Genomic DNA, 13,145 nt, shown 5'->3' on the forward strand with positions numbered 1-13,145 from the left:
CATACAGATGTGCTTACTTTGTAATTGTCTTCCCAATACGAATCAGGGTTATGCTGGTTTTGTTTAGCCAGCTGACACAGCTTGTCAGTGTACAGCAGGAAATTGAGAGCTCCCGGTTGCCTCCGCCTGCTGTGCAGAATTTTAAAGTATGTGAGAAAAGAACATTTCATTAAACTTTGAATCTGGTGGTTTTCTTTGACAGCTTGGACTACAGTAAAGGTACCCATATACATGAGATGACAGTCAGCCAAGGTGATTGTGGGTGGACCACCAGTTGGGCAGGGATGTTCAATATACATGAGATGACAGTCAGCCCAGGTGATTGTGGGTGGACCACCAGTTGGGCAGGGATGTTCAATATACATGAGATGACAGTCAGCCCAGGTGATTGTGGGTGGACCACCAGTTGGGCAGGGATGTTCAATATACATGAGATGACAGTCAGCCCAGGTGATTGTGGGTGGACCACCAGTTGGGCAGGAATGTTCAATATACATGAGATGACAGTCAGCCCAGGTGATTGTGGGTGGACCACTAGTTGGGCAGGGATGTTTAATATACATGAGATGACAGTCAGCCCAGGTAATTGTGGGTGGACCACTAGTTGGGCAGGGATGTTCAATATACATGAGATGACAGTCAGCCCAGGTGATTTTGGGTGGACCACTAGTTGGGCAGGGATGTTCAATATACATAGGATGACAGTCAGCCCAGGTGATTGTGGGTGGACCACCAGTTTGGCAGGGATGTTCAATATACATGAGATGACAGTCAGCCTAGGTGATTGTGGGTGGACCACCAGTTGGGCAGGGATGTTCAATATACATGAGATGACAATCTGCCCAGTGATGATCTCACATCTATGTTCGGTGAAGAAATAGCCAGCTCGGCACATTACAAATATGTACTGATTGCTGATGCTCCCTGATTAGCCAGAACAGACTTCTCCCATTTACATAAGTTTCTCTAGACCTGAGAGGGTAGTTGAATGTGTAATTCAGTCATCATCAGGCACAGGATTCAGCCAGTAGCTCCATGAACAGCCACGTTCTGCTTGGAAGAACATCCCCTGTTCATACAAACAGGGGAATTGGGGAGGTGTAATTTATAACAAGGTATTGCAGTATTGATCTGGACGGGTATTCTAACTTGCTTGAATGATGTTCCCTTCAACATGGACCCACCTGGTTTGCCATAGAGTTAAGGTTGAAAACACCTGGATCGGGTGACTGTCACCAAATTTTCTTTTTTAAATCAGATTTTCTTTTTGAAATCTGTTTTTCTTTTTACATAACAAACTCTCAACCCCCCCCCCCACCCCCCCCCCCCCTCCAGAACAAGAAATTCCCTTTCACACTTTTCCCTTCCTTTTCTCTCTCTCTCTCTCTCTCTCTCTCTCTCTCCCCCCCCCTCTCTCTCTCTCTCTCCCCCCTCTCTCTCTCTCTTGTTTCCTTACTGCTTAGTTAAAGGGGTTGTAATGGTTCATTCTTAATTGTCGAAATAGGTTCCTTTAAGCTAGTGCATTGTCGGTTCACTTACCTTTTCCTTCGATTTCCCTTCCAAATGTTTTTTTTTCTTTGTCTGAATGTCTCACTCCCTGTAAACTTGCCCCCATCATCCAAGCCGTTCTGGCTGGGGGTTAGTCAGCCAGAACAGCTTACTGAGGAGGAACAGGAAGTGAGAAATTCAGCCAAAGAAAAACAATATTTAGAAGGGAAATCGAAGGAAAAGGTAAGTGAACCAACAATGCACTAGCTTAAAGGAACCTATTTAGAAAATAAAAAACAAACCTTTACAACCCCTTTAAGCTGATAAAACTTTAACAGCAACACATTTATTTCATTATTACCAAGTATACCAAAAATTCCAGAAATACACTGTATAAAATTTTCAATAAAACGGGTCAACCTGCTCTTAAAACACTACCTCTCTTTTATTATGCATTTAGGCTTGAGCATCTATTCATTTTTTTTCATATGTTTTTGAACTTCAAGGATGAACATAGGTGTGTTTTTCAAACACAACATGTTTATCCATTTCCCAAATCCAGTCCCCCAGGGTAGGAGGGTTGAGCAAGATCCAACAAGAGGCTATCAACTTATGGGCCATAAAAAGTTATCTTATAATGGGCACTACCTGATCATGTTCCAGATTGTTGGGATTTATATACCCTAATAGGCATAGAGCAGAATCTGGAATTAACGCAGTGTTAAAAACAGAGTTTATCACATCTATTACGTCCTGCCAATACCGGTGTTATTTTGGACATCTCCAAAACAAGTGAATAAAAGAACCAGGAGATTGGGCACATTGAACATTCGGGATTATCCTTCCTACCTATCTTATGCAGCAGTTTTGGGGTTCAGTAGGACCTATGCAAAATGAAGAGTTGAGGTGAAGACAGCAAGACCAACTGAACCTAATATTTATGAGTCTCCTTAGGACTGTGGAAACTACTTTGTTACCTACGTAGTTCATGATGGATGGCCTTCCTATAGGCTCAGGCCTCGTACACACGACCGAGTTTCTCAGAGGAAACCGGTCTTGTGTACACTTTTCGACAAGGAAACCTTCAAGGATCTTGTCGAGCCAAAAAGAGAGCATGACTTCTTTTTCCTCGACGGGAATGGGGAAATTTGGCTCGCCGAGATCCTTGACAGCCTAACAAGGAACTCGACGAGCAAAACGATGTGTTTCGCCCGTCGAGTTTCTCGGTCGTGTGTACAAGGCTTCACACAGTTATACGCTAGATTGATGAGGTTCTGTGTCTAAATTGGGCAGGAGCCATTACAGTTGTAATGAAGCTGGAGGAACCTGATTCTCAACACAAAGCAGAGATGTGACGGTGGCATATTAGAGCAGAGTTGGGGTGCTGGGATCAATTTTGTTGAGTTTACACAACACAAAAAATACTTGCTATTGACTACAGTGGCCACATTTTTTTTCTAGGACATTAGCTTGTTAGCTTGTACAAGAATAATGTAATCTATGGTGCATAAGACATGAATAAAATATTAAGCTAAGGAAAAATTAAAATGCAACTTAAAGGGGTTGTAAAGGTTTGTTTTTTATTTTCGAAATAGGTTCCTTTAACCACTTCATTACTGGGCACTTAAACCCCCTTCGTGCCCAGACCAATTTTCAGCTTTCAGCCCTGATGCATTTTGAATGACAATTGCGCGGTCATACAACACTGTACCCAAATTATATTTTTATCGTTTTTTTCCCACAAATTGAGCTTTCTTTTGGTGGTATTTGATCACCTCTGCGGTTTTTATTTTTTGCGCTATATATACAAAAAAATACAGAACATTTTGAAAAAAAAAACACAATTTTTTACTTTTTGTTATAATAATACCCCATTTTTTTTTTTAAAAAAAATATTTTTTTCCTCGGTTTAGGCCAAAACGTATTCTTCTACATATTTTTGTTAAAAAAAATCGCAATAAGCGTATATTGATTGGTTTGCGCAAAAGTGATAGCGCCTACAAAATAGGGGATAGATTTATGATTTATTTTTTATTTTTTACTAGTAATGGCAGCGATCTGTGATTTTTTTTTTGTCAGGCCTGCGATATTGCGGCGGACATATCGGACACTTTTGACACAATTTTGGGACCATTCACATTTATACAGCGATCAGTGCTATAAAAATACACCAATTACTGTATAAATGTGACTGGCAGTGAAGGGGTTAACACTAGGGGGTGAGGAAGGGGTTAAATGTATTCCCTCGGTGTGTTCTAACTGTGTGTGGAGTGGGACTTACTGGGGTAGGTGACTGATGCTGTGTCCCTATGTACAAGGGACACAGATCGGTCTCCTCTCTCCCTGACAAGACGTGGAGCTCTGTGTTTACACACAGAGCTCCATGTCCCTGCTGTCACCGCCGATCGCGTGTACCCGGCGGACATCGCGGCCGCCAGGCACGCGCATCGGCTTCCTAGCGATGCGCCGGGCACAGTGTTTCCCCGCTGCGCGCCCCCAGCGGCGCGCACAGGAATGTAAACAACAGGACGTCCACCCGGCACTTGAGAGCTGCGCTGTGGACGTCTTTCGTCTACAGCGCGGGTCTCAAGTGGTTAAGCTTGCGCATTGTTTTTTCACTTACCCTTTACTTCGGTTTCCCTTCTAAATGTTTTTTTTCTTTGTCTGAATTTCTCACTTCCTGTTCCTCCTCAGTAAGCTTGCCCCCATCATCTGAGCCGTTCTGGCTGGGGGTTAGTCAGACTGAACAGCTTACTGAGGAGGAACAGGAAGTGAGAAATACAGACAAAGAAAAAAACATTTAGAAGGGAAATCGAAAGAAAAGGTAAGTGAACAAACAATGCACTAGCTTAAAGGAACCTATTTAGAAAATAAAAAACAAACCTTTACATCCCCTTTAATAGAAAACATAGCTAGACAAAAAGGAGTGTTCACAGGCTTCACCGGCACGTATGCACACACACACACAGAGTCAGTACAAGTGTATTCCCTCACACACAAATCAAATCTAGACGCCTTCTCAAGATCACTCTGAAATGGAAAATCTTCGAAGTCATCACTGCTCGCAGTTAAATATTTATTTTACAAAATGATAGGAGATAAAGACTAATTGCGGGAGTTTTAGTGCATGTGCCTTTGAAGAGGCCAGGAGCTTAAAAAAAATTGGCTGTAAAGCTAAGGGGAAAAAATCGCAGTGTTATTACCCAATATGGATGACAAAACATTGGAGCTTGTGTGGGAAAGTGGATCACATCCAAAGTCTGGAATCGTTTATCTTCTGCTTAACTCATAAGGATGACTGCTTTATGTATTTCACTGAAATTCCTACTGATTGCTTGTGATCTGGGAAAGCAGCTTGTACACATAGAATTGGAAGTGAGAGAATAAATATTGCAATCTGTAATGACCACAACAGGAAAAAGACATTAGCGTTATACATTTTGTTTTATAAGTTAAATATAAAGTACTAGCAGAGGTAATGGGCTTAATTGTTTTACAGCTTTGCGTAACTTCAACCTACACTTACCGCAGGTAGCCATATAGAGATCCATACCAATAAAACGCCCAGTGACATGACGCACTTAGTTACTTGTGCCACTGTTGTTTCATTAGATCTTTCTAGTGATAAGCTGTTGATTAAAACAATAGTGATGCCACCAAAATGCTGCTTCCTTGTTTAGCGGTGACGGGTACGGCTCATAAATAGGATGTAGTGATTTCGGGGAATTCATTTTGTAGTATAATTAGCAACTTTGCCATCAATTACATTTTGCCAAAGCGGGACATTCAATTTCACCTATTGAGCTACTTTTGGTTGGGAAAAAATTAATGCCTACTCTTTTTTTACTTTGAAGGGTTATTTTTTGTGGGGTTTTGTTTAGGGAACTTTATTTTTTTACATTTAATTTGCTTTGTATTTCTGTCTAATTGTTTTATTATTTTGTGTATTTAGCTTATTTGCGTACTATCACTTTTTTGGCTGTTGTTTTTTTTTTTATTATTCTGTGAAAACAACATAAAATAATACGGCTAATAAGGAGATGTTTTTTGGTCCAAGTACAGATGTTAGATATTTGAAAGGAGCTTTAGTAAACCCCAGGAGTTGATTAAAGTGGTACTAAAGGTTAGATATTTTTTTTAATAACAAACATGTCTTATTTACCTCCACTGTGCAGTTCGTTTTTCACAGAATGGCCCCGATCCTTGTCATCTGAGGTCCCTCGGCGGCTAAGTATTAGTGTAAAACGCGTCAGCTGTGTGTTCAGTTTTGCTGTGGCTTGCAGTTTTTGTTCCTTTTTTACCAATAGAGGCAATGGCCCAGATTCAGTAAGCAATTGCGCCTGCGTAACCATAGTTACGCAGCGCAATTGCTGACTTGCGCCGGCGTAATGAGTTCTCCTGATTCAGAGAACTCGTTACGCCGACTGCAGCCTAAAATCTGCGTGGCATAAGGCTCTTATGCCACGCAGATTTTAGGCTGCATTCTTGCGATGACCGCTAGGGGGCATTCCCATTGTGGTCAGCGTATAGTATGCAAATTGCATACTTACGCCAATTTACAATGTAGCGCGCCCCCTGCGTACGCAAGTTACGTCGTTTCCGTACGGCGTGTTTAGCGTAAGGCTGCCCCTTCTAATAGCAGGGGCAGCCAATGCTAAACTATACCCGGCGTTCCCGCGTCGCGACGTTCGAATTTTACGTCGTTTGCGTAAGTGAATCGTGAATGGCGCTGGACGCCATTCACGTTCACTTTGAAGCAAATGGCGTCCTTGCGACGTCATTTGCCGCAATGCACGTCGGGAAAGTTTCCCGACGGAGCATGCGCTCTACGCTCGGCGTGGGAGCACGCCTAATTTAAATGATTCCCGCCCCCGGCGGGATCATTTACATTGCGCGCGCTTACGCCGGGCAATTTTGCCGGCGCGCCCTCGCAATTTACGGAGCTACTGCTCCGTGAATCGAGGGCAGCGCAAAATATTTGCGGGGGCGCAGGGCAAAATCGTTGCCCTGCGCCTCCGCAAATAGAGCGCAATTCTTTCTGAATCCGGGCCAATATTTTTTGGAGTGCGGCTGTCCAAACACATTCTTTTATTTTTGCTATAGGCATTGGCAGCACCTGTGGCTTCTGAGAGGAGGATAATTACAAACTAGACCAACCTGGATCATTGACTCCCCTTCCCTGTCCCTCGACGGCTGTCTTGGCTCCTCGCCGCATCAGATAACACCCTCTGAGAAGCCCTCTCCCAAGTTTAGCATTTGTATCCATAGACACGAATGCCGGATATGGCTCCGCCCCCGCGTCACTGGATTTGATTGACAGAAGCGGGAGCCAATGGCTGCGCTGCTATCAATCTATCCAATAATGAGCCGAGAAGCCCGGGCCGAGATCCAGCGCATTCTCGACGCAGGATTTTCCAGGGCTCAGGTAAGTAAAACGGGGGACCAGTAATTTTCAGATGTTTTTTCACCTTAATTCATAGGATGCATTAGGGTGAAAAAACAGGAAGGTTTTAATGGCCTTTAATGGCCATCGTAGCTTTGAAAAACAACTTTTCCCATTGACTCCATTTCGATAAAATGTAAAAATTTTCAAATTTTGCTAACATTTCAGGAAAATGCCAACTCTCAATTTGGCTTTGACAACTCTCAAAAGTATTGGGATGCCTGGCTTTACATTTTACACACACATGAACTTAAACCCAGTCTTAGTCCGTAGGGTTCAATATTGAGTTGGCCCATCTTTTGCAGCTATAACAGCTTCAACTCTTCTGGGAAGGCCGTCCACAAGGTTTAGGAGTGTGTCTATGGGAATGTTTGACCATTCTTCCAGAAGCGCATTTGTGAGGTCAGGCACTGATGTTGGACGAGAAGGCCTGGCTCTAATTCATCCCAAAGGTGTTCTATCCGGTTAAGGATTGGACTCTGTCCAGGCCAGTCAAGTTCCTCCACCCCAAACTCGCTCCTCCATGTCTTTATGGACCTTGCTTTGCGCACTGGTGCGCAGTCATGTTGGAACAGGAAGGGGCCATCCCCAAACTGTTCCCACAATGTTGGGAGCATGAAATTGTCCAAAATGTCTTGGTAAGCTGGTGACCTAAGAGTTCCCTTCACCAGAACTAAGGGGCCAAGTCCAACCCCTAAAAAACAACCCCACACCATAATCCCTCCTCCAGGAAAAATGATTTGGACCAGTGCACAAATCACTGAATAGTTAATGATTTCAACATTCCTATACAGTCATGTTATAACAGCCCTATTGTCATTTTAATATCATTTTGAAGTCCACACTTTGCTGCTAAAGTCAAATGCCAAAATTGTCCATATGCATTTTGCACTATAAAACACTATACAAAAGTATGACATGTTTATTTAAAATAATCTAAAAAAAAGTGTTTGTAAAGCCTAAACTTTTTTAATATCAGTTTTGGTTAGCGTAGGTAAGGGTTAAAAGCCATGTCAGTTTTTCTCCCCGGTTGGACACAATTTATCTGTGTCCAATGGGAGAGATTGCTTTCGTTTCCTTTACTGGAGACATAACAGGCGTGGAAATCTCTGCAGAATTAGGTGAATTCTGAGTTGCCGACAGAACAGATTGGAAGGTTTAGCCTCACGTCTTGCTCTGGCGACAACTTTAAAATGTTGGATTTCCCATCACTTTCAGCCAATTAGAGAGGATCCCCCGTCTGAGTGGAGACAAGGACAGCAATAATAACTTGATGGGTTACAATCCTTGGCCCGGATTCAGAGAGAATTTACGCCGGCGTATCCATAGATACGCAGCGTAAATTCAAATCTGCGCCGGCGTATCTTCTTTCTGTATTCAGAAAGCAAGATACGCCGACATTAGCCTAAGATACGACTGGCATAAGTCTCTTACGCCGTCGTATCTTAGGGTGCATTCTCACGCTGGCCGCTAGGTGGCGCTCCCGTCGTTTTCAGCGTAGAGTATGCAAATTACCTAGTTACGCCGATTCACAAACGTACGTGCGCCCGGCGGTAGTTTTTTACGTCGTTTGCGTAAGTCGTTTTCGTCGTAACGTTGCTCCTGCTATTAGGTGGCGCAGCCAATGTTAAGTATGGACGTCGTTCCCGCTTCGAAATTTGAATTGTTTGCGTAAGTCGTTCGCGAATAGGGCTGGACGTAATTTACATTCACGTCGAAACCAATACGCCGTTGCGGCGTACTTGAGAGCAATGCACACTGGGATATGTACACGAACAGCGCATGCGCCGTTCGTAAAAAACACGTCAATCACGTCAGGTCATAACACATTAGCATAAAACACGCCCCTCTTCCACATTTGAATTACGGGGGCTTACGCCGGCCCCATTTACGCTACGCCGCCGCAACTTACGGAGCAAGTGCTTTGTGAATACTGCACTTGCTCCTGTAAGTTGTGTCGGCGTAGCGTAAATACAATACGCTGCACCACCGTAACTTAAAGCGCAGCTACCTGAATCTAGCCCCTTGACTTCATCCAAAACTGAAAAAAAGTTTTGGCTAATCAAACAATTCAAGATATGACAATTGATTGGTAGATGATAAGGATGATCATTGCTGCAGGTTTTTATTTCTCCTGTAAAAAGCCTACCCCATATCCTCCCCATTATAAGTCTCCTCTGTGTTGTGGTGGGGGGTGGGGGGGGGGGGCGCACCTAGCTGAAAAATATTTCAATGCTCAATTGTTCTTTTTGTTATTAGTTGTAGACCTCTCCACCTATCCCTAATTATACTATATATCCAGACTAAACTTTTTTTTTTGGTCTGAGTAGGCTGGGGAAGAATTAGAACCCCTGTCAGCTTTTATTCCAATCTGATGCTATTTTACACAGATTTCCCCTTACTTACTGCCCTGTTATTTCACCAGAAAGAAGGCGAAGAAAAATCCCCAACATCAACACAGACGGAAATAAAAATCCTTGTTAAGTAGAGTGGGGAAAGCTAGAACTATAATGCCCTGTACACACGATCAGATATCTGATGGAATCTAATCCGGTGGATTTTTTTATCGGATATCCGATGAAGCTGACTTTCATCAGTCTTGCCTACACACCATCGGTTAAAAATCCGATCGTGTCCAACGCGGTGACGTAAAACACTACGACGTGCTGAGAAAAATTAAGTTCAATGCTTCCGAGCATGCGTTGACTTGATTCTGAGCATGCGTGGATTTTTGACCGATGGATTTCCCCACAGACGATCGTTTTTTTTCTATCGGTTTTTGATCCATAGGAAAAATTTAATACAGATTCTATTTTTTTTCACAGATGGGAAAAAAAAACTATGGGGCCCACACACGATCGGTTCGTCCGATGAAAACGGTCCATCGGTCTGTTTTCATCAGACGAACCGATCGTGTGTACAGGGCATTACTGTATGTGTTCCCATTGTAGATTTCCCATCACTTCCTGTCCTCTATTGTCTTCCACTCTATCCAAAACTAAATTAAAATGTTTTGGCTGGACTTTACGGGCCAGATTCACGTAGCTCAGCGGATCTATAGATCCGCTCGTTCTACGTGAATTAAGATCCGCTCCCGCAAGTTTAGGAGGCAAGTGGCTAATTCACAAACCACTTACCTCCAAACTTGCGACGGCGGATCCTAAATCCCCCAGCGGAATTCAAATTCCGCGGCTAGGGGAGTGTCATATTTAAATCAGGCGCGCTCCCGCGCCGATTTAAATACGCATGCGTCGTCCGGGGAATTTCCCGGCGTGCATTGCTCCCACTGACGTCAATAGGACGTCAGTGGTTGCGACGTGATCTAGACTTGCGACGCGCGTGTTCGTGAATCGGCGTACGCAAACGACGTAGGAAATTTCAAAATCGACGCGGGAACGACGGCCATACTTAACAATACTTACCCCTGCTTTTAGCAGGGGTAAGTATACGACGGGTACCGCGCTACGGAAACGACGTAAGAACACCGCGTCGGGTCCGCGTACGGTCGTGAATTTCGCGTATCTCGCTGATTTACATATTATTCAGTGTAAATCAGCGGGAACGCCCCCGGCGCCATTTTTAATTCAAAAAAAAGATCCGACAGTGTAACACAGTGTGACACTGTCAGATCTCAGCCCTATCTATGCGTATCTGATTCTATGAATCAGGCGCATAGATAGGACCAGAAAAAATCCGAGATACGATGGTGTATCTGAGATACACCGTCGTATCTGCTTCGTGAATCTGGGCCTACGTTTTTACGTTTTAAATACTTACCTTCAGTACCGCTCCAAAGATCGTCACTGTGCACCCTTGCATGGATTTCTGAATACCTTTTATTGTAATAATGCCAGGTGGGGTGTGCATCCTCTGCACATGCATGTCTCTCGCCCCCTTCTTTTCTATGGTGTCATCCATTAGAATATGGCCCCATCCAAAGGAATACATTTGGTGAGTGGAGCACATACGCAGTGGATGCACAGCCTGGCTGGGTGCTGCTGGACAAGGCCACACAGTGAAGATCTCTATGGAGGAGGTGAAGGTAAAGTATTTAAAGCGGAATTGAGGGCAAACCCTAACTAGCCTTAAAACTGCCCACTTCTAACACTTGTTCTGAATAACCTGTGTAAAAAAGATGTATATACTTACCTATTTTCAGGCTGCTCTGGTCCGGTCACATGATCCTGATCCCCTGCGTCAGCCAACACGGCAGCAGGGGAGAGGAGGTTGGGCCAGTGAAACCTATGGGTCACTTCATGCTTCCAGGCAATACCAGCCATTGTCGGAGCACTCTCTCTTCTCCAGTGCAGCAGGCGCTAGCTGTGACAGGGGAGATTATGGGACCATACCTGAGCGGTCTGAAAATAGGTACCGTATGTATCGCGGTATAACGCGCTCCCGCGTATACCGCGCACCCCTAAAGTGGCCCCCAATCCTGTGGACAAAATGTTTTTTTTGTTTTTTGTACTTACAGTTTTGGTGTCTTGCGTGGCGGCCTCGTCGGGTCCGGCGTTCGTCTGCGGCTTCGGGTGTCCTCTTCGTCGGGTCCGGTGTCCTTCTGCGGCGTCCTCGCGTCCTCCCTGCTCGTTTCCCGTGCCGAGTTTGAATACTGCGCCGACATATACAGAGCGCAGTACACTCATGTATTGTCGGCAATGCTCGGCTACCCGCGCTGACGTCCTGTACGTCCAGGATGTGAGTGCGGAAGTAGACTGCCCGACTATACCCGAGTGTATATGTCGGCGCAGTATTCAAAACTCGGCGCGGGAAAGCGGGTATCGGCGTATACCGCGCACCCACGATTTTGCCCTGATTTTCAGGGCAAAAAAGTGCGCGGTATACGCCGATAAATACGGTAAGTATACAGATCTAAAGCCCTTTACACATGATCGGATATCTGATGGAATCTAATCCGATGGATTTTTTCGTCGGATATCCAATGAAGCTGATACATGAACCAATCTCCTTAATTTTTCTTCTGCAGCAGCTGAAAACCCTCTCTCCCTCCCACTGGCATTCAGCAGCTGCAGGAGGAAAATGAATGAGATCAGTCCTTGTATATGCTGCCCCTCCTGTCCAGGTTACTCTTCTTTCTGCTGCCCGGGCCCCCTGTGTGCACCCCTGGTTTCCCCTCCCCTGCAGAGCTGCCTGCTTCCCCCTCCTCCCCTCCCACCAGCTGCTGTGGGGGATGTTTCAGGATAGAAAGCAGGGAAGGGGCCAGTAAATATGAGATTTACCGGCCCCTTCGTTTTCTAAATGAACACAGTGAGTGATCAGTACATATCAATCACGGTGTTCATTCATAACTGAAGCATAGTAAACTGTGCATATACAGTATGTATAGGTCCCTTTGCCATACTGGCTGCTGGTGCTGTATCATTGTACTGTCTGTTTTATTGTTTTTTTAATTCAATCATTTTTTTTATTGTTTCCAACAACATCATATACAAATTAGAGCATTCTACATTCAAAATACATTCAAAAAATCCAGATACAGTAGGCATACACATATTACATCATCCATTAAACCTTAGACCCCCCGGGTCTGTTCTATTGTTGTTACGATTGTAACTACTGTTTGTATTTTTAATTGTAAAAAAGCAATACAAATTAAAATAAAAAAATAAATTGTAAAAAATAAAAAATTTTATTAAATGGTAAAAAAAATGATAACAAAAATAAAAAACTACTAACATCATCCACTGCCCTACTGACAACATCCACTGCTCTACTGACCTCATCCTCTGCCTAATGACACAGTCCACTGCTCTACTGACAACATCCACTGCTCTACTGACAACATCCACTGCTCTACTGACCTCATCCTCTGCCTAATGACACAGTCCACTGCTCTACTGACAACATCCACTGCTCTACTGACCTCATCCCCTGCCTAATGACACAGTCCACTGCTCTACTGACAACATCCACTGCTCTACTGACCTCATCCTCTGCCTACTGACAAAGTCCACTGCCATACTGACAAAGTCCACTGCTCTACTGACAACATCCACTGCTCTACTGACCTCATCCTCTGCCTACTGACAAAGTCCACTGCCATACTAACACAGTCCACTGCTCTACTGACAACATCCACTGCTCTACTGACCTCATCCTCTGCCTACTGACAAATTCCACTGCCATACTGACACAGTCCACTGCTCTACTGACAACATCCACTGCTCTACTGACAACATCCACTGCTCTACTGACC

General features: G+C 44.2%; 1 protein-coding gene across 5 annotated transcripts in view; it reads left to right on the forward strand.

Moving 5' to 3' along the window:
- Positions 1-13,145, forward strand: part of STARD13 (StAR related lipid transfer domain containing 13) — a 452,811-nt gene that overhangs the window by 356,682 nt on the left and 82,984 nt on the right. The window lies entirely within an intron of this gene.

The sequence above is a fragment of the Rana temporaria genome, chromosome 2 (genome assembly GCF_905171775.1).
Source record: "Rana temporaria chromosome 2, aRanTem1.1, whole genome shotgun sequence".
Taxonomy (NCBI): domain Eukaryota; kingdom Metazoa; phylum Chordata; class Amphibia; order Anura; family Ranidae; genus Rana; species Rana temporaria.